General features: G+C 51.1%; 1 long non-coding RNA gene across 1 annotated transcript; it reads right to left on the bottom strand.

The window, feature by feature from the left end:
- Positions 1 to 18,818: 18,818 nt before the first annotated feature.
- LOC119002781 (uncharacterized) lies at positions 18,819 to 20,559 on the bottom strand. The gene is made up of 3 exons (XR_005069803.1): positions 20,492 to 20,559; positions 19,960 to 20,061; positions 18,819 to 19,148 (listed from the first exon to the last, which is right to left on the bottom strand). It is a non-coding gene; the product is annotated as an uncharacterized LOC119002781 (long non-coding RNA).
- Positions 20,560 to 20,946: the final 387 nt, after the last annotated feature.

The raw sequence follows: 20,946 nt of genomic DNA, 5'->3' as shown, positions 1-20,946 counted from the left end.
TTAATAACTATGAGTTTGCTGTCATTTTACTGTACATGTTTTTTATCTTCTTTTTCTTAGATAAACCCCTTTAACATTTCATATAATAAGGGCTTGGTGATGATGAACTCCTTGAATTTAACCTTGTCTGAGAAGCACTTTATCTGCCCTTCCATTCTAAATGAAAGTTTTGCTGGATAGAGCAGTCTTGGATGTAGGTCCTTGCCTTTCATGACTTGGAGTACTTCTTTCCAGCCCCTTCTTGCCTGGAAGGTCTCTTTTGAGAAATCTGCTGACAGTCTGATGGGAACTGCTTGGTAGGTGACTGTCTTACTGCTTCTAAGATTCTCTTGCTGCTTCTAAGATTCTCTCCTTTATTTTAATTTTGGCTAATGTAATTACGATGTGCCTTGGTGTATTCCTCCTTGGATCCAACTTCTTTGGGTCTCTCTGAGCTTCCTGAATTTTCTGGAAGTCTATTTCCTTTGCCAGGTTGGCGAAGTTCTCCTTTATTATTTGTTCAAATAAGTTTTCCACCTGTTGCTGTTCCTCTTCCCCTTCTGGTACCCCTATAATTTGGATGCTGGAACATTTAAAGATGTCCTGGAGGTTCTTAAGCCTCTCCTCATTTTTTTGAATTCTTGTTTCTTCATTCTTTTCTGGTTGGATGTTTCGTTCTTCCTTCTGGTCTACTCCATTGATTTGAGTCCCAGTTTCCTTTCCATCACTATTGGTTCCCTGTGCATTTCCCTTCATTTCACTTAGTGTAGCCTTCATTTTTTCATCTAATTTCGGACTAAAATCAACCAGTTCTGTGAGCATCCTGATCACCAGTATTTTGAACTGTGCATCTGATAGGTTGGCTATCTCTTGGTCGCATAGAAGTATTGGCTCTGGGGCTTTGAGCTGTTCTTCTTCTTGAGCCATAATATTTTGGTCTGTTCGCGCCTGTTACGTATGAGGGGCGAAGCCTTAGGTGTTCACCAGGGTGGGGCAAACCAGTTGCTAGGTTGTGACTGGGGGCGCGTTAAGAGAGGGGCAATGGTGCTTGTTCCATGCTCTCTCTCTCTCAGATTCCCGTCCCCTCTGCTGCTTCACACAAGCAAATTGGGCCCTTCTGGTGCTGATTCCGGACGAGTGGGCTTGTGTACTTTCTTGGACCCTGTGGGTCTCTCCAACAAACTCTCCTGTGAGGCTGGGAGCTTCTCCCGGCACTTCAACCCCCCAAAGTTTTTTCAGGTGGTGCTTTTACACTTTATTTCCCAGCGCTGGGGCCCTGGGTTGCACAGTCTGTCTCACTGCTCGTTTTTTTGCCTGGTTTATTGGTCTGGGTGAATGGTTCATTGTTGTTCGACTTCAGTACAGTTCAATTTTCTGTCTGTTTTGGTTGTTTTTGTTTCTAAATTTTTGTTGTCCTTAAATTTGGTTCTGTGAGGAGGTGCAGTGTTTCCACCTATGCCTCCATCTTGGCCAGAGTCCACTTAGGATGGTTTTAATGGACATTGGGGAATGTCATCAACAGAGATAAGTAATTTAATATTAACAATTGCCATTTAATATAATTATAATTGTTGTCTACTATACAATATACTCCTTTTTTTCTTTTCTTCACAACAAGAAGCAGAGGGATTCCCGAAGACCTCCCTCCTGACTGGGTTAGGTTGGGTCAACACCAGCCCATTTCCTTACCCCCACCCCCTCTTTTCCAAATGTGGCACAATGTGTTGACATACTCTTCTTTTTCCTTTTGGCACTTTCCACATTTGATTCACAGACCAGCTTGATCACAGAATCACAGTTCCACACACTAATTTCCTTTTGGTGCTTCCACGTTCCACACACGGGTGCCCTGCCTGCCAGAGACAGGAAGTGCTCTGGGCAGGGGTCTATTCCCCCACCTAGATTACCCCCATTTTCTGTAAGCACTTCAATCAAAACAATCTTGACCACCATTTTTGGCGTTGCTGGCTGGCAGGGCCCACACGTCTTCAAGAATTAAACACCAGTATTTACTATGCTGCTGCTTTAAACTATTCAATATATATTTATTTGTGTGTTTTTTTAATCTGAGAGAGAAACAACAATTTGTTGTTCCACTTCTTCATGCACTTATTGATTGATTCTTGCATGCATCCTGACTAGGGATTGAACCTGCAACTTTGACATATCGGGATGACAGTCTAACCAATTGATACCCGGCCAGGGCTGCTTCAAACTATTTAAACTGTAGCCTTTTCACTAAGCAACTTAGAGAAGCAGGTCTTTTTGAGATGCATTTTGAGACCGACGGCACACCACAGAAACCTGATCATTCCTGCCATGGGTTCATTCTGAGAAACCTGAATTCCAGTGTGAGTTCTCCAGGTCTAGGTGTCCACGACAGCACCTTGATGGGATGGAAAAAATACTGCTGCAGTTTGAGCACTGACTTGGGGACTGTCCCCTTGTACCCTGTAATGGGGGAAGAATAGGGGCTGGGGCAAAGGCTGGGTTCCCAGAGGAGGGATGCCTCAGTGGGGGGCCAAGAGGCAGCCTCACTCAGCAGAACAAGCTACACAACCACTGGGTCCAGCGCAGTCATAAATGTGATGCAGGCCCTACTCGGGGGCTCATGGGCCCTGCTGAGCCTCAGAGGACAGCGCTTGTTCCCCAGGGACCAGGGAAAGCTGCCTGGAGGAGGTAGACCTTATTTGGAGCTATGGTCTTTGCAGAGGTAATCAAGTTAATACGAGGTTACAACACATTAGGGTGGGCCCTGATCCAGGGAAGTCTGGACTCACTCGCACTGGGAGGGAGGCCACGCAAACGCAAGATGAAGCGACTGGAGTGTGCATCTGCACTTCCCCCCACCAGCAGCTGGGGCAGAGTCAAGAAGGGCTTCTCCCCTCAGCTTCCAGGTCAGGCGGGGCCCAGCTGACACCTTGAGTTCAGACTCTGGCTTCCAGAACTGCAAGAGAATTCTGTTGCTTTAAGTCCCCAGGTTGTTCTATTTTTTTAATGTAGATCTCCAAAACTACTGCAGCTTTGAGGGAAACCTTGTCAGGGACGCACCTTGGTGCTATCCCCATGGGTTCCGTCGGCCACCCGCCTGGGTAAAGTCCCTAGCGGCCCACTTCCCATAGAACATAGGTTCTCCCAACTGTGGCCAGCAGGGGTCGCCCCTGGCTTACGCTTCAGCCCTTCTCTCCACCAGTTTGGTTCTCGCCCTGGGTTTGCTGCCTCCTGGGGGCCAAGGCCGGGAGGTGGGCGTTGGGCATGTGCCCTAGTAGGCTGTGTTGCCTCCCTTTGCAGGGGACTCGTCCTCAGAGGCAGACGGGATGGGATGAGTTCGTGCTGTATGATGCATGGAGTACATTGGCCAGGGATGCCAGGGATGCAGGGATCCAACCAGGAAAAGGAAAGCCCCTGGCACCGGAGAGCAGTGGACACCCCCGCCCCCGCCCCCGCCCCCCCCCCCCCACACACACACCGCTCGCCTATCAGTGGTCTGCTGACCAAACGATCCCCGATGGGTGTCCATTGTGTGCCAGTAGGTAGGAGGTGCTGGGTACTGCTTGCAGGCCCGGTTAGGGGCACCCCTCACCAAGGAAACAGTGCTCTCCAGGCTGCTTGTGAAAGATGGGAGCCACCGGGGGCTTTCAAAACTATCCTTTCCCACCCTAGACAGCAGCTACACAAATACAAAGAGTAACACTGGCAGCCGCCCTTCCTAGTGCCAGGCTTCATGGGAAGGCCGCACCCTTCGGGGACTCTCCACAGGAGGGATCTGGAGATCCGTGTCTAAGACCGTGGATTCTGGGGCTCCACTGTCTGCATCCTGCACCTGACCCGCGGGTGGGGTGGTCTCAGAGTCAGACTCTGGGGCAAGGATTCAAGGGTAAGTACTTGATTTAGGATGTACTGTCAGGGGAGTGGGCAATGGGGCAGGAAAAGGAAGGGGCCTGTAAAGGGGTTGTTACCAAGGACGTTACCCCTGGGGCCCTGGGGCCCTGGGGCTCAGCCCACCTGCAGAGTGCCCCCCATTTCGCACTGAGCAGCTGCCCCCAGCAGTGACTATAGCACTGACTCCCGTCCTCAGCAGGGCCTCCTGGATCCCTCTAGAAAGCCTCTGGGCTGCCCCTTGAGGGTCCACAGGGTGCATGCCCACAGTGTTCAGCAGGCAGGAAGCCAGAGGAGGAAGGGAACTCCAGGGCACACCCCCACCCCTGCCCTCACAAGAAGCCTCCGTGAGTTGTCTCACTCAGTGGACCCACCCAGCCCACCTCAGCATCTGAGAGTCATCTGCAGATGCCTCAAGCTCCTGGGCCCCTACCCCCACCCCACGGCAGCACCAGGATGGATGTTACCCAGAACCTTTGGAAGCAACCTCTGTGAGAAGTTTGGCTTGGCCTCCTACAGGGCAAAATATTTACCCACACATTTTCTCATTCATTCATTCCTTTGCTCACCCATCTTTCTCAGCCTGGCCAGGGCTTGGCCCTTTCCCAGGCCTCCCACCAATGTGCAGCATGAGCTGCACTGGCTGTGTGGCCAGCCAGGTCAGGGGAGGCTCTGCAACTTGCTTGGGGTGGGGATGAGTGAGAAAATGCCCATCCTGAGCACTGAAGAAAAGTTACCTGATGGTATTACTCTCTTTGTAGATGTGTAGGAAGGCCAAAGCCCCTGCCCCATACTCATTGGAACAGAAGGATGTGCAGGTGAGGCTGGAGAGTTGAGCTCCAAGGAGACAGGGTGAGGGAGGCAACAGTGAGCCTTACACCAGGGCCAGGGAGGAAAGACCTTCCAGATAGTCCTGTCAATCACTTGAATCACCATTGTCAGCCCTGTGGAGTACACATACAATGTACGTTCCAGGTACAATTTCAGTAACTCCCTGAATCCTCCTAAGCCCTCTGTGAGGCCTCCTCTCATTTCAAAGGTGAGGAAATGGAGGCCCGGAGAGGTTCATTAACTTGCCCAAGGTCACACAGCCAGCGAGTGGTCAAATCCCAGTAAAGTTCTGTGTGCCTGCACACACACCAACTGCCCCCTTGAACCTCCTCCTCCACTGTGACAGGACTCCCAGGCTCTCCAAGTCCTCTCCCAGTGGCACCTTCTTGAATTGCAGGATTTGCCGGTGGATGGGTCCTCTTCACTCCAAGGAGAAGCAGGTCCCAGCCACTTAATGTTGAAGTCAAATCACAGATCTCTCTGGCCCATCTCTCCTGGATCTCCCCCATGGGCCTCTTCACCTGCCTTCCCATGAGCTGACTCTGCAGAAGGCCCGCTGTTTATGTGCCCAGCCACTGTGATGACATCTGAGATGGTCTGTTTCCTGATGACATTACAAGGGAAAATGAGGCTCAGCTGGGAGAGGAGGACACCCAGGAGCAGCTGGGCAGGCAGCCTCCCTGCTGGAGGGCCTGAGCCGGCGCCCTGCAGACAGCAGGCATTCAGCAAACACCCTCCAGTGACTGAATAAATGAGAGAGAAAGGTAAGCATGGACCGTAGCCTGGGGGCTTTGGTGACATTCATATCTGGGTTCAAATCCCAGCTCTTACAGTTGAACAGGTCACTCTTCTTCTTTGAGCCTCAGTCCTCCCACCTGACCTCTCAGAGGGGTTGTGGATATAAAGGAGGTATGTAACGTTCAGCCCACATCTGCCTGGCTCCCTTCATTCAGACCTGCACTCCCACCCCAGCTCTGGTTGCTGGCTCCCACCCTTCCCCAGAGAAGTCCCCGGGGCTGCTGGGACAGAGCCTGGAGGACACGCTCTCCTCCCTCTCTGCTCTGCGGCCCTCAGCTAATGACTGACAAGTGCCTTTGTCTGGAAGCCCCCTGCTTCCATCTCAACTTTCTCTGAGAAGGAATTTACACCTCTGAGCTCCTTGCAGAGTCAGGCTGAGGCCAGACTTTTCTGGAATAAACCACCAACTTCAGGATTCGGCCTAATAATCCTGCATAAGTTCCCCCACCCCCACCAAAGAGCTGGAGCCAGCCTGGTGTTGTTGTGTAATACAGCCTTTCCTTATCTCGAAAAGCATCTACAGTTACTAGGTTCTAATGTTTAAAGGTTGTTCTTAAGGTAAGGACAGTGCTTCCTCCCTAAGGGTGCACTGCAGGCCCACAAGGAAGGAGAACCAGCGGCATCAGCACAGCCCGGTTAAACGTTGGGTTTCAGAAATCAAGCTTACTTGCTTCAAGCAATTGCTAGCACTAGAGAGTCCCTTGTTCTTCTGTATCCCAAATCAGGGAAAAGAAGCTGGACTGGATGTTAGCCAGGAGCCTACTCATGGCTTGTCCAGTACACCTTCTCCCCATCTTCCTAGGTAACCAGCTGAGCAGCTAAAAGTCTATGTTTCCCACTCCCTGTGCAAATAAGGACAGCTACCGAGATCTGAGCAGAACCTGTTAGGCAGCACTTCCAAAAAAGCTCCAGCAAAAAGACACCATCCAGTGGCCATTTTGTGACTTGGAGGATGGAGCAGAACTAAGCACTGCAGAGCAGGACAGGGGGTGCGTAGGTTCCTGGTGACGTTCCAGAAGCCCATTTATGCCTTTGGCGTCTGAGAATAAACCTTTATCCTACACCACTACCTTCTGGGTTTCTGGTGTTTGCAACTGGGTACAACTCCTAACTAATATAGTTGTTGCCACGAGTCAACAGTTTTGGTCCAAAGTGTAGTAGCGGGATTCTCTCTTCCTGGCCCCTGCCACCACAGGCCACCTGGTCCTGCTCCCAGAGTCCTGACTACAGGAGCAGGGGACCCTTTTACATTACTGAGAAAGCCCTACCAGCTCTGGTGCCCATGCCTGCTTAAGATCATTGGAGAATTTCACCCTCTGGAATAGGGCCATGCAGGTATCAGGTAACCCCCGATACGGCACAGAATGGGGAGAAGCAAGAGCGGAACACTCCCTCCCTCTGTGGGTCCTATGATCTCCATCTAGTGACAATACGAAAGAAAGCACCAAAGCAGCACGATCTGTAATAATGGGGAGCGGGAGACCTGGAAACAACCCAACGTCCATACACAGTGAAATATGGACAAATAAACTGATCTGTGTCCAGCCCATGGAATACCATGCAGAAATGCAGACGAGCCACGGGCTGCGCACACACAGACACAGATCTCGCCTGCAGGCGTCCTGTCCAACAGAAGTCAGGCACAGGGCTGTGCGCTGAATGGCTGCATTGTGAACATAAAGTCCAAAACCTGGCAATACTGGCGGGAAGGCAGGGTAGGTGTTGCCCTTGAGACAGTGCCCGTTTCTCATCTGGACTGCAGGCCCACAGGTGTGTTCACTTTTCGAGGTTCGTCAAGCTCTTTCGTTACAATTTGTGCACATTTCTGTGTGTGTGTCAAACTCCAGGACGCGCGGTGGTGGTGGCAGCAGAGGAAGGAAGCACTGAGCTTTGGCGGGTCTGAGAACAGGCACTGGTAGCCCTCGGGGCGCGATGGGGTCCCGGACGGGTGCTGTGAGCCATGTGGACTGGCCATGGGAGGGGCTGGGTGCTGGGTGCCCGCCCCCGGTGTTTGGATCAACTTTAAAAGGGACTTAATTCGGACTTTCGCCAAGATGGAGGCATAGGTGGAGATCCTGTGCCTTCTCCCACAACCAAGTTTGAATACAACAAAGGTTTGGAGAACAAAGACACAGCCAAAAAAACAGAAAATTGAATTAGACGGAAGTCTGACTACAACTAATCGTTCCACGGGGACGGTAAGAGGGGAAGAGCCAGCAGCAGAGCAGGGTCGGGCAGGAAAGATCCCCAGACCTAGGCGCGCAAGTGGCCTGGACCAAGTCAGGGTGTGGGGCAGACTGACCGCAGTCGCACATTTGCGCACAGTGAGACGGACCACACAGGCCCCAGGGGGCGAGGGCTGACGGCGGTGGCACACTCGCATGCAGTGGGATGAAACGTGCAGTCCCCGGTGACGGTGGCAGCTGCCACACCTGTGGGGCCGCGGCAGGAGACGGCAGACGGGATGCCATTGCTCCTCGTTGACCCCGCCCCCACATACAGCGTCACAACCCAGTGACTGAGTTGCCCTACTCAGGTGAACACCTAGGGCTCTGATCCGGCTACTTAACAGGCACGAACAGCCCAAAAGATGGCGCAAGAAGAACTCAAAGTCCCAGAGCCAATAACTCTAAGCGACCAAGAAATTGCCAGCCTCTCAGAAGCACAATTCAAGACACTATTTATCAGGATGCTCACAGAACTGATTGATTATAGTCACAAATTAGAGGAACATATGAAGGCTAAACTAATTGAAATGAAGGGAGATGTCCAGGAAACCAGTAGTGATGGAAAGGAAACTGGGACTCAAATCAATGGAATGGACCGGAAGGAAGAACGAAACATCCCACCAGAAAGGAATGAAGAAATGAGAATTCAAAAAAATGAGGAGAGGCTTAGGAACCTCCAGGACATCTTTAAACGTTCCAACATCCGGATTATAGGGGTACCAGAAGGGAGAAAGAAACGGCCACGAAGGGAAAACGTATTTGAACAAATAATAAAGGAGAACTTCCCCAATCTGGCAAAGGAAATAGACTTCCAGGAAATCCAGGAAGCTCAGAGAGTCCCAAAGAAGTTGGACCCAAGAAGGAACACACCAAGGCACATCATAATTACATTAGCCAAGACTAAAATGAAGGAGAGAATCCTAGAAGCAGCAAGAGATAAGGGGACAGTCACCTACAAAGGAGTACCCATCAGACTGTCAGCGGATTTCTCAAAAGAGACCTTACAGGCAAGAAGGGGCTGGAAAGAAGTATTCCAAGTCATGAAATCCAAAGACCTACAGCCAAGATTGCTTTATCCAGCAAAACTTTCATTTAGAATGGAAGGACAGATAAAGTGCTTCTCAGATAAGGTCAAGTTCAAGGAGTTCATCATCACCAAGCCCTTATTATATGAAATGCTAAAGGGACTTATATAAGAAAAAGAAGATGAAAAATATGAACAGTGAAAGGACAGCAAACTCACAGTTATTAACAACCACACCTAAAACAAAAGCAAACCAAGAGGACAGCTAGATCAGGAGTGGAACCATAGAAATGAAGAACACATGGAGGGTTAGCAACAGGGGAGTGGGAGGAGGAGAAGGGGGGAGAAGGTACAGAAAATAGCATAGACAGTAGGTAGAAAATAGATAGGGGGGAGGGCAAGAATAGTGGGGGAAATATAGAATCTAAAGAACTTGAGACACGTGGTTATAAACTAAGGAGGGGAAATGGTGAGGGAGGGAGTGTGCAGGGTGGAGGGGAATGAAGGGGGGGAATAGAACAACTGTAATGGTATAATCAATAAAATATATTTTAAAAAATAAAATAAATAAAATAAAAGGGACTTAATTCACCCTGGCTGGGCAGCTCAGTTGATTGGAACTTTGTCCTGAACAGCAAAAGGTGGCAAGTTTGAAACCTGGTCAGGGCATATTCCTAGGTTATGGGATCAATCCCAGGTCTGGGAGTGTGTGGGCAGCGACCGATCGATGTTTCTCTCTCACATCAATGTTTCTCTTTCTCTCTTTCTCTCCTTCTCTCTTTCCCCCTTCTCCTCCCTCTAAAAATCAATAAACATATCCCTGGGTAAGGATTTAAAAATAAAAATAAATGCATCAAAGAGAACTTAAATGAATGACGTCTGCTATGGGCACTGGACATGCTATGGAGGGCGGAGGGCGGAGGGTGGGGTGTGGAGGTGGATATGGCGAGTATCTGGCCAGACTGCCTGGGCCCGCCCTCAGAGCCACACCAGGACACCCTTCCCAGTCACACTGGAGAGGATTGGCCTGTTTCTGGGTCACGGGGCCCGGCGCAGCAGCAGGGAACTGCACCTATTACACACGAGGTGCACAGTGCACACCTCAGACACCCTGGGCTGTCTTTGCAATACTTGTGTAAGCTACCTGTTGTCATCACAGTCAGCGTCAACCAGGTTCCTCTGGTCGCAAATGAAGAAATCAGTTCACACTGGCTCAATGAGAAAGACAGCAAGAAAGCGAGAGAGGGACAGAGAGAGGGGTTGATCCGTTGCTTCAGCATCTTAGTGTGGGGTCTGCCCAAAGTCATGTGTTTGGGGGTGGCCCCAAAAAGCACTGTGTGGGTGTTGGGAAGCAAGAGAAGGATAGCAAGGGCCGATGCAGGTGTGTTAATGGGCTGGTGACTTCTGGGAATCTTCCCAGCACCCCTTAGAACACATCTCAGGGTCATACAGGACACCAAGGAAGTCGGGCAGCTACCACTCTCCTCTTGTCCCTAGTGGCTGAGGGTCACTTTGGGGCACTGACTCTCTGGGCCTTCTGGCCTGCTTCACCAATGTTCGAGTTCCACCAGCAGGTACTGCAGGTCACCTCCATGAAGGCCAAGGGGACACAGGCGAGAACCAGGTCACAGGAAAGCAGGTGGCTGGATGCGGGCCTTGGGTGATGTCACTGGCGATGCCCTCTCTCTGTGCCCGGGCTCCCCTTCCCCACATGCTCTGCGTCTCCACACAGCGCTCCGACCCAACCCCAAGCTTCCACAACTCCAAGGCAAAGGAGCTGTCCCTGCTGTTCCAGTGAGTCACAGCAGGGGCACATCTGACTCCCAACATGGCCACAAGTCCTTTCTTAAACCAACTGCTGAGACCGTGGGAGTGTTACCTGCTCAGCTAGGCCCCTGGCCATGCACTGAGAGCTGAAGGGGGTGGATCTGGGCCTCCTCATACAACACAGCCCAATGCTGCAGGTACAGCAGCTTTCCAGAGAAAACTCAGCTCTGGAAGTCAAGTGGGCAAAAACGCAAATGGCCAGTCTGCCCCATGTAACATGAGAAGTCGGACGCTCACCGGAGACCGTTAGACCTCGACTCGCTCCCAGTCACACAGCTAGTAAATGATGGAGCTCAAACTCACAGCTGACGCCAAAGCTCCCACTTAAAAAGTGTTTGAGGTGTTGGGGGGGGAAGAGTATAAAAGTGCTCCATAAATATTTTTCAAATAAAAAAATTTCACTGAACCTCCCTCAGCCCAGCATCCAGGATCAGCATGTAAGGATTGACATAGTGATTAGTAAATGTTTAGAAAAAGGTGTACAAAGATGCATGCTAAAATGATAATGGTTGTCACTGCTGGTGAGGGGAGCAGAGGCAGGGCCTGCATGTGCAGGTCAGGCTGTGCCCTGCACAAAGTTGTCCAACCAAGGGGGCAGGTGGTGTCTGTCTAGCCTGCGTTGCATTCTCCAAGTCAGGGGTCTTTGGTGCAGAAGGAGCCTTTTTCTAATTCTCCCAAAAGTGCTACATGGACAGCTATAAATCCTGGGGAGAGGACCAAGTCTTGCAGGTCAGACTCCTTCTCTGAGGGGACTCAGCCCCTAGGGCTCAGGAAAACCCCAACCTGCAGGCAGCCCCTGTGGCTGGAGCCAGTCTGTTTTCATTGGCAAAGGGGTTCTGACCAACGTGGCAGGGGAAGCCCACTCCCAGGTGAACTGGTGGATGGCTGGTTCCCCACTGCTTTGCAGTCTGCTCAGGTCAACACATGTTTGTTGAGTCTCTCTTATATTTTCTTGGTTTACTTGGGAGAAGTTAAGTGTCTGCTATATGCCAGGCTCTCTTTTATGTGCCAGGGGGTGCAGCCCACAGCAATGGTGTCCATTTGGGCCCTCCGGCATCGAGATGGAGCTAGAAAGAAATGCAAGCAGGGTGTTGGGGGACGCCTGTAGTCAGTAAAGAGGCAGCATGACAGAATTATAGGTATGGAGTCATTTGGAGGGTTACCAGTTGGGAGGGGGAAAGAGGAGAAGGAGGCAAAAGGTGCCGCGATTAAGAAGTACGAATTGTTAGGTACAGAATAGACAGGGGAAGACTAAGAATAGTATAGAAAATGGAGAAGCCAAAGAACTTCTGTGCACGCCCCATGAACTAAGAGGGGAATTGCCAGAGGAAATGGGAGTACAAGGCAGAGGGGCAAAGGAGGGAAATCGGGACAACTACAATAGCATAATCAATTTTATATGCGTAAATATACATATGTGTGTGTACATGCATATACATGCATGTGTGTAAACACATGCATATATGTTTTCATGCATGAAAAAGGGAGCATGAGCACGTGGGGGAGGCTCCATCCCACAGCAGAGGAAGCAGGAGAGTGACAGACAGAGCGCCTCAGTCTGCCTGCTCGGTGCTCCAGAGCAGAGCCTGCCCCGACGGCTGACTTTATGTCTTGTGGCAGCTTCTCTCGGGGGGTAATCCAGGAGGCACCTCCACAGAATGCAACTGATGTCCTGTGGAGGGCGCAGGGGCAGACAGTGCACCGCACAGCACTCCCCGCCTAGGACAGAGATCCAGTGGCAACGTCTTAAAGGGGGAAAGCATGCCCCTCCTTTCCTTTCTTCCCACGGTGGTAAATGAGCCACGCGGACCAGAGAAACACCGAGGGATGGCCAGAGGTGCCTGGGTCCCCGGATGACTGCCTGGAGCACAGTCCCCATGTCATCCCTGCACAGCCTGCTTCCAGACCCGGCACAGGAGAAACGGATCTCCACCTGCTCAAGCCACGTGCGGCTGAACCTATATTCTAGGTACAGGAACCTCGTTCCTTCTCCACACTGGAGTCTGTCCCACAAATAGTGGCCTGGAAAAGATTTCATCAGCCCACGAGCCCAGCGCTCAGCCTAGGAACTTGGTTGGGGCTGGGGCACAGCAGAGGGAGAACTACTTTGGGGCACATAATGACACTTTCTGTTGGTAAAATACACATAATGTAAACTTTACCATTTTTATCATTTTAAGTGTATAGTCCAGTGTCACTGAGCATATTCACATTATTGTGCTACCATCACCACCATCCATCTCCATAATCTTTTTATCTTCCCAAAGTGAAACTCTGCCCGTTCCACACTAATTCTCTAGGCTCCTCTCCCCAGCGCCTGCCAACCACAATTCTATTCTTTTCTCTATGATTCTGGCAACTCTGGGTACCTCTCATAAGTGGGATTGTACAGTATCTGCCTCCTGTGTCTGGCTTATTTCACTGAGTATAGCATCTTTGAGGTTGATCCATGTGGTAGCAGGTGTCAGAATTTCCTTCCTTTTTAAGGCTGAATAATATTCCATTGTAGGTATGGGTCACACTTTGTCTATCATCAATTACACTTGTGTTGTTTATCTCTTTTGGCTACTGTGAATGATGCTGTTATGAACAAGATGTACAAATATCTATCTGAGCCCCTGCTTTCAGTTCTTTTGGGGGGTATATATATATATATATATATATCCAGAAGTGGAATGACTGAATAACTGAACCAAAAAACAACAGTGGCAGAGAAGTCCTGTGGCCATTAGACCAGCAGGGAAGGCAGTTAAGGATGGCTCCTCTGGGACCAGCTTATCCTCTCACCTACCAGCAGGGCAGGCTCTCCCTACCACAGCACTTCCCATCTCTGCATTGCTCCCCACATTTGCCCCAGCTGCCCTTTGCCTCAGCTACCACCCAAGGGTTACCGGACAGGACTAGGGGCCTCTGCATCCAGCCTGACCACTCGGTGTACCCAGCTGACTTCATCTGGTGCCCAGCCAGTGAAGTCACACCTGCTGTTAGTGAGATGGCTCCCCTCTGCCCTTTAGGGGACATTTCTGGGGTTGTCACAGGTAAATGACCACAGATAACTTGCTTTACCTCCCAACTTTGGACCATAAGCTCCCTATGGGAGGGCGCATTTTTCAATAGAAGTCATAACCTTTCTCCTATCTTCAAGCTTTATCACTCAAAAGAACCCCCCATCCCTACCCAGCAAAGCTAAAGGTCCCATCCCCCACCTTGGCCACAGACACTGAATGCCAGCCCCCTCACTGGCTTCCTCCTTGCTGTTTTTTCCTCTGGTTTCCCTCCACGGAACCCCTAGCTCTTGCTTATTTAGCTTTTTTTGATAGTGTCGCTCCGTCAGTGTGCCTCTGAATGTGCCTGCATGCTCCTGAGCTTGGAGGAGCCCCTGCCCTGGCTGTGGCGTGCACCTTCTATTCAAGTGCACAGGCCAGCAGTTCTGAGAGTGCCTGCCTGCACCAGGAGCCTCAGGAGTGCCTGTGGGTGGAGGGCTGAGAGCGTTGGAAACGCAAATTTCTGGGCCGTCACAGGCCTCCTGCTTCAAAGACTGGGGAAGAAGGCCGGCAAAAGCAAGTCCAGCTCCCAGCTCACGGAACTACAGGGTGAGGGTGGTGATGGACTAAAGGAGCTGACCCTCAAGGGGCCGCAGAGATGGACTCTAACAGGCCCCCATCTTCTTCTTGTCTCTTCTCTTTAGAATCGAGGTATAATTTGCCGTGAAGTGCACCAACGTAGGCCTGTACCTGCTGCCTCCTTACAGCCGTGCAGACTGCTATGGCCTGACGTGGGAGGCTCGCTTGTGTCTCCTCCAGTGCCCCTCCCCTGCCCCAGGAAGCCACTGCCCCAATCCCATCACCACTGGTGAGCTTTGCCTGTTTCTGCACTTCATCTAATGGAATCATCCTGCATGCGCCCTTGTTCTGTCTGCATCCTCCCGCCTCCGTGGGTGTCATCTGAGCTGCTGCGTGGGAGAAGGCTTGGGTCTTCTCCTCTGCTGCGCAGGGACCCATGGCAGGAACACACCACACTTCATGCAGCGTGCTGTCGGTGAGTATTTGTTTCCAGTTTTTGTAGAAGACAATAGTCTTTGGGGAGCGGGTATAAGCCCTTATTTCTCATGGGTGCCTGACCCTTCTGTGCTTTTTGACCCCTACTCTTAAGTTCTCTAAGGATAAGGCGTTTCCTCCCTCCAGCTCTGGGCCCACTGGACAGCACTTGCCTGAAGTCCAAGTCCCAACAGCGCTGCTTTGCTCCCAGCTAACGGGGCTGTTCTGTCTCAGCCGGGAGTCAGCCAGTCCTGCCCGCCAGGGCCAAGCCTGGCCAGAGCTCCAGGTGCCGTGGCCTACACATCTGAGGCGCGTGGTGTTACTGGGCTGGGTGCTGCAGCCGATGCCCCTGTTGCCATCGTCTGTGGGGACTCGGTGTGGGGACCCTGCTCCACGTGTAGCAGCGAGGTGACACAGGCTTCTTCTTGTGGCAGTGTGGCACCGGGCGCAGCATCCTCCCAGCATGGTTTTCAAACGATTCTAAGCATCACAGAGCTAGCTGGTTTTCAAGAAGTGGTGGCAGAGGTTTGTGTGAAGAGTGGGCGGGGTGCCAACAGAAGTGTCACCCTGAGGTCAGGTGACAGGGGACAGGGTTGGACTGAGAAGCCCCTACAAGCTCTGGGCCACTCCCCAGAGGCCAGGATGTGGACAGCTGTAGCCAGGCTGTCGGGGTGCGTGTGACCTCTTCAGGCCACCCCAGTGTGGGTGCCGACTTGCAGCTCAAGTTGCCCAGCCTCCTCCACACAGACCAGAGGGATCCCCAGGAGTTTGGAAGTGAGGGGCGGGCTGGGAAAATGGGGTAAGCGGCACCAGGCCCTTCCCCTCCTGAGCCACGGGGGGATGGAAACGGCATGGGCTGAACCTGAGAGGGCCCAGTCTCGCCCTCTCAGGGCCTCACCTGGCTCTGAGGTGAGTCTCACCTGCCAAACTGTGGTAGGGCTCTCTTCCGGGTCAGGGCCCTGCGCCTCCATGGAAGGCAAGTAGGGAGGGGAGGCTCTAGGGGAGCAGGGGCAGCTGGGTCAGCCCTGCAGGGGGACACCCCAGCCAGGCCTGGGCTGCTGGAGGCATGTCTTAAAGGAAGTTGTGAAATCTACCTCAGGAGAAACTTGGGTTTTGATCTGGAGCCAAGAGGCCTATCACTGCAGCTCTGAGAATGTTAAGTGGTAGGCATTCCTCCAAACCTTTGCTCAGGGAACAGTGGCCTCTGGCTCCTCCGCCAACTCCTGTGGTGGAGGCCACCCCACTCACTGAACGCAAAGCCTTCACGTGTGGGGAGGGGGCAACTCGCAACAGTAGGACTGAGGGCAGATTTCCTTAATGTGCAAATAATAGCACCATTTTTCTTAGCACATGGTGTGTGTGGTGCATGGGTCTGAGCGCTGCATGTGGATTACCTCCCTTACCCTCATCAGCCCCTCCCACAGAAGGGGAAGCAGACGCACTTGGAGGGTGCACAGCTCAGCTGGGCGGCACCGCCAGCAAGCAACAGAACCAGAATGCAACCCGGGCGGTGGCCTGGAAGCCTTCCAGGTGCTGCTGCAGCTCCTCACAAGAGTCACTGCATATCAGTCCTCACAGCCACTACCCATCAGTAAGAAAAACACAGTGACAGGCCAAGAAAAACGGACTAAGGACCACTAACAGACGACGCACCAAAGGACAACAGACACGGATGCACCTGTAATCAAGGAAAACAACTAGATCCAGTGGGGACACCTCGGACTGGCAGACGTTTTAATGATTTGTGACAATGCCAAGCTTGCCAGGGAGCGGGGGCCCATGCCCGCTGGGCGTGCCCCGGTCTGGCTGGTCTGGAATGCGGCTCAGCGGGACCAACCTGGTGCCTCGGACAGCCTGCAGTCCTCTCCTCCCAGCACTCCATCTTCAGAATCTTCCTGAGGACACTGTCAGAGGGGCAGTGGAGATGAACATAGACAGTGGTCACCAACGCATCATTTACAGGGGCGGAAAAGCAGAGAAGTACACAAATTCCAAAAAACAGGACTAGCTAAAGAAATCATGGGCATAATACTAAGGGACCATTCAAAGTGATATTTCCTAAGAAAATTTGGTATCGCGGAAAAATGCTCATGTAGTCACATGCCATGAAAAGAGCAGGACGTGAGACTGCGCAGAGATGCTCACGAGCCACGAGCCACGGCTGGTCCGGAGAGCTGCGTGTGGACGCCCAGGTGCCAGCCGAGCCCTGACTCCCCGCGCGCGCCTGTGTGTGGCTGGACTCTCTGCGTGCAGGTATTATTTGTACATGTTCTATTCTGAAATCATTTCAAATCTGCAGAAAATTTACCTGGGTTTAAAAAAGAACTTCTGTGTAGACTTTACCTCGAGTCACTCATTAACATTTTATCACATTTCTTTTTTCTTTCACCATTTGTGATAATACATTATACATTATATACTGTTATAATTACACGTCATTATGCATATATGAAGATAAAGTTGTTTTTCAGAGCTGCTTGTGAGTGGCCCTTCACCCCAATTAGTCAGTGTGACTTCTAAGATTCTAAGATGAAGGGCGTGCTCTTAACCACAGCACAGTAGATTGAATTCAGAAATCTATCGTAAATCTACCAAGTATACAGTCCCTGCCCAAATTCTGCCCCATGTCCCAGTAACATCCTTGATAGCACTTTCCCCCAACCCATCCTCCAAACCAGGCTCAGGCACTGAGTTGTCACACCTCCTCCGTTGCCTTTAATCCCGGGCTAGTTCCTCAGCTTTCTTTCTCTTTCATGATCTTGATTTTTAACAAGCACAGGCACTTGCTTTGTGTTATAATGCCCTACTTTGTGTTGGTCGGATGTGTCCTGGGGATTCGACCCACACTGGTGTTTCTGGAGCGTCACAGCGGGAGTTGCACCAAGTTGGCCGGGCTCACCCCTGGCGATGTGGACGTGGACCACTTGGTTAAGGGGCTGCCCACCAGTGTCTCCAGGGGAAGCTCGGTGCTCCCTTTGTAATGAGGATGTAATTTCTGAGTGATAGTTCTCTGTGAATATACTGTTCCCCACCAAATTTTTATTCATAACCTAGCATCCATCAAATGCCTCAGTCAACTCTTATTAGGATGGGTGCAAGTATGTGATACTTTCAGTTTTTAAGATTTTACTGATTTATTTTTAGAGAGAGGGGAGGGGAGGGAGAAAGAGAGGGAGAGAAATAGCCGTTGACTCTCTCATGCTCCCCAGCCGGAGACATGGCCCGCAATCCCGGCACATGCCCCGAGCAGGAATCAAACTGGCGACCTTTCACTTTGCAAAACGACGCCCAACCAACTGGGCCATACCAGTCAGGGCTCAAGTAGGTATTACTTTTGCAAGTTAAAGTAAAACCTACTTTTAAAAAATCAGGGGGGACTGGTGTGGGGATAAATGCAAACAACTGTACTTGAACAACAACAACAAAATCATCAAAATTTTAAAAAATCAGTGATTTTTCATTTCTAAAAAAGGTGGGAGATGGATGAAATGAGACTGAAGAAAATGCTGATGACTGGTGAGCCTGGGGGTTGGGTGTTCCAATAGATTATACTAGTCTTTCCACTTCTGTGCATCTGAGTATTTTCATAAGAAAAGCTTTTTATTTTACTCTAAGTAATGATATTCATGTTAAAGTATTTGGGGAGCCCCAGGGGGTGTAGCTCAGTGGACCGAGCACAGGCCTGTGAACCAAAGGGTGGCCGGTCCCATTCCCAGTCAGGGCACAGGCCTGGGTTGTGGGCCAGGCCCCCAGTGCGGGGCATGTGAGAGGCAACCGTGCGCTGATGTTCCTCTCCCTCTCTTTCTCCTTGCCTTCCTTCCCCTCTCTCTAAAAACAAATAAATAAAATCTTTTAAAACATTCTTTTAAAAAGTGTTTTGGGAAAGCATACTGTTGTCTTCAACTTAATTTGAAATGTACCAGAGAAAAAGATAGATGGACAGATAAGTCCATCTATCTTGGATAATGGCTAGAGCTGTGAGCAAGAAACAGGAGTGTGAGCTGCAGAGTCTACGTGGTGAGTGCGTGGGGGTTCTGCATACAGCTCTTCCAACTACTCTGAAGGTTTGAATGGGTCACCACAAAGTGTTGGAAGGAAAGTGGTTATTTCCAAGTGGCAAGCCATTTTATCTTTCTATTGTACTTTTCTGTGTTTTAAAACCTCAGTAAAGAACACAAGCCACTTTGTTTTTTATATTTATTTTCAATCCTCAGGAACTTAGTAGCTTTAACAGGTGATGCCCGGGAGGTTGCTCCCACAGCAGGAGACAGGTGGGCCCTGGGCTGGCATGTTTGGGATGGTCCTCTACATGCAGAAGCACCAAGTGTTCCTCAGGATCCAAGGGCAGGAAGCCCCTTGGAGAGGAATGGCTCCTTCCTCCCTCCTCATCCTTTCCCTGGACGCCCCAGTCACTTCCTCACCGTCAGACATTCACCTTGCAGGGAGATGCTGTCCACACAGGCACAGGTTTGGGGCCCTGTGCACTCTGTTCCCTCTAAGGTGCTTTTCTCACATATTCCTCTTCTGTTCTCCATGAGAGCAGGGCTCGTGGAGAAGGAAAGCACAGACAAGAAGAAAAGAGCCATGTGAACCCTCAAAGCATGGGAGCGGGGGCCAGGGAATGTGGTTCCACCCTGCTCCAGCCCTCCCTACTTCCTTCAGAATCAGGTTGCTCCCTTTTCCTATCTTATCAATGAGGCACTGAGTCTGGCAGGTTCGTATCCTAGCCTCACCATTTCCTGGACAAGCATCTTCTCCTTTCTGAACCTTCCTTTATCTGGACAACGGAACTGCCCTGAAAATGAAGGAGATAATCCACGCCGACAGCGTGCCCGTTCATTCTGCAAAGGGCCCAGCCAACGGTCACCGCCCTTCGTCCACCCGAAGCCTCGTATGTGGCCATCGCTCTTCCAGACAGAGAAACGGCAGGAACAACATGCAGTTCTTGCTCCTTTGCAGGTGAGGCTCAAGCCGCAAAATCACTATCAGTCAATGTAGTCCAATAAAAATATTATCAATTATCAGTACACCGATAAAAATATTATCTGCCAATGTGGTCAAAAGCCTCTGACTTACTCACAGGTTCAAGGGTAGAACCCAAGACCCTGGATTAGAAAAGCAGTGAAGGAAGTGGAAAGTGCAAGGGATACCAGCGCCATCTGGTTGTAAGTGGTGACTCAGGTGAGCTCAGGTGCCTTATCACAGGGCTGCCTAGGGCAGGAGGAACCCAGATTCCTCCTAGGAGCCACATGGCAGGGTCTCCAGAACAGGAGGAGGGTCAAGTTGAGGGCAACCCCATCTACTAGTCACCTTAGGAGCTGATGTCCCTGTACAGCTCCCACCAAAACACACTTACATTTTTCTTGATTTTTCAGCATCTCGTTGGGCTCTTGGCTTCCTGTGAGGTGGCCTCTGTTTCTCCTGCCCCATCTTTGGTGGGGCCTATCTTTGGTGAGCCCTACAGAGAAAAGGACTCCAAGCAATTGCTTATCCAATGTGGAGGGTTCTCCTGGGTAGGACTCTCAGGTCAAGGTTCCTGCTGGGACGCAGTGCCTCTGGCTGGTCTGCTGAGTGGACCCTGCCCCTGGCCTGAGCATATGTTGTGTGAAACTTTGCACAAGTCAAGACATTTTACCACAGTCTGTTAAGGCCACTGTCTCTTTGCAGCCCATCTTCCCCCTCCCCCTCCCACTGGCAGGAGTGGTGTCAGAGTGAGCACGGCATTTCAGGGTGTTACAGGGAAGCGAGCTGGGGCTAGGGTTTGGTGGGGGCTGCGTGGGTTTTACTTAGATCCACAGCACTTCCTTGTATAGTTAGTTTTTTACAGGCATCTCAGTGTGGGATTGGCTTCCAGGAATCCTCCTTCCTCCCAGGGCTGACTCACCCACCTGGCGTCGGGACACAGAGCCTTCAGGGCCAGGGGTGGAGTTTTGCTGTTCAGGGCAGCACATGGGCTGTGGAGGAGAAGCAGGACTGGAATGCAGGGAGTCTTGCTGGTAAATTATGCAAATGTTTCTCTCTAGTAAATTATGCAACAGTTCCTTCACTCTGTCTCACTGTACCCAGGAAACCAGAGGGCTCAGCTCACTGCAGTGGGGACTGGGCACCTTGCCAGACCCCTCTCTCTTCCCACCCTGCAAGCATGGCTGCTGCCCAAATTCTGTTCACCCTGAATGTCCCATTTCTCATCTCAGAGTTTGCTTCTGAGACAGGGACTATGTGTTTATGAAAGGAAGACTGCAGAGTAGAGAAACTTCTGGAAAAGCAAACCTTGCCCTATTTCTCCTTCTTTGAAAGTGTAGGTTTTCCTGGCACATGGAGCTTTCATGCTCACCACACAATG

Source organism: Sturnira hondurensis, unplaced genomic scaffold (genome assembly GCF_014824575.4).
Source record: "Sturnira hondurensis isolate 20B ecotype Veracruz unplaced genomic scaffold, ASM1482457v3 Scaffold0018097, whole genome shotgun sequence".
NCBI classification, from domain to species: Eukaryota; Metazoa; Chordata; class Mammalia; order Chiroptera; family Phyllostomidae; genus Sturnira; species Sturnira hondurensis.
The sequence above is the reverse complement of the archived record's forward strand: the minus strand, read 5'-3'. Positions and strand labels throughout refer to the sequence as shown.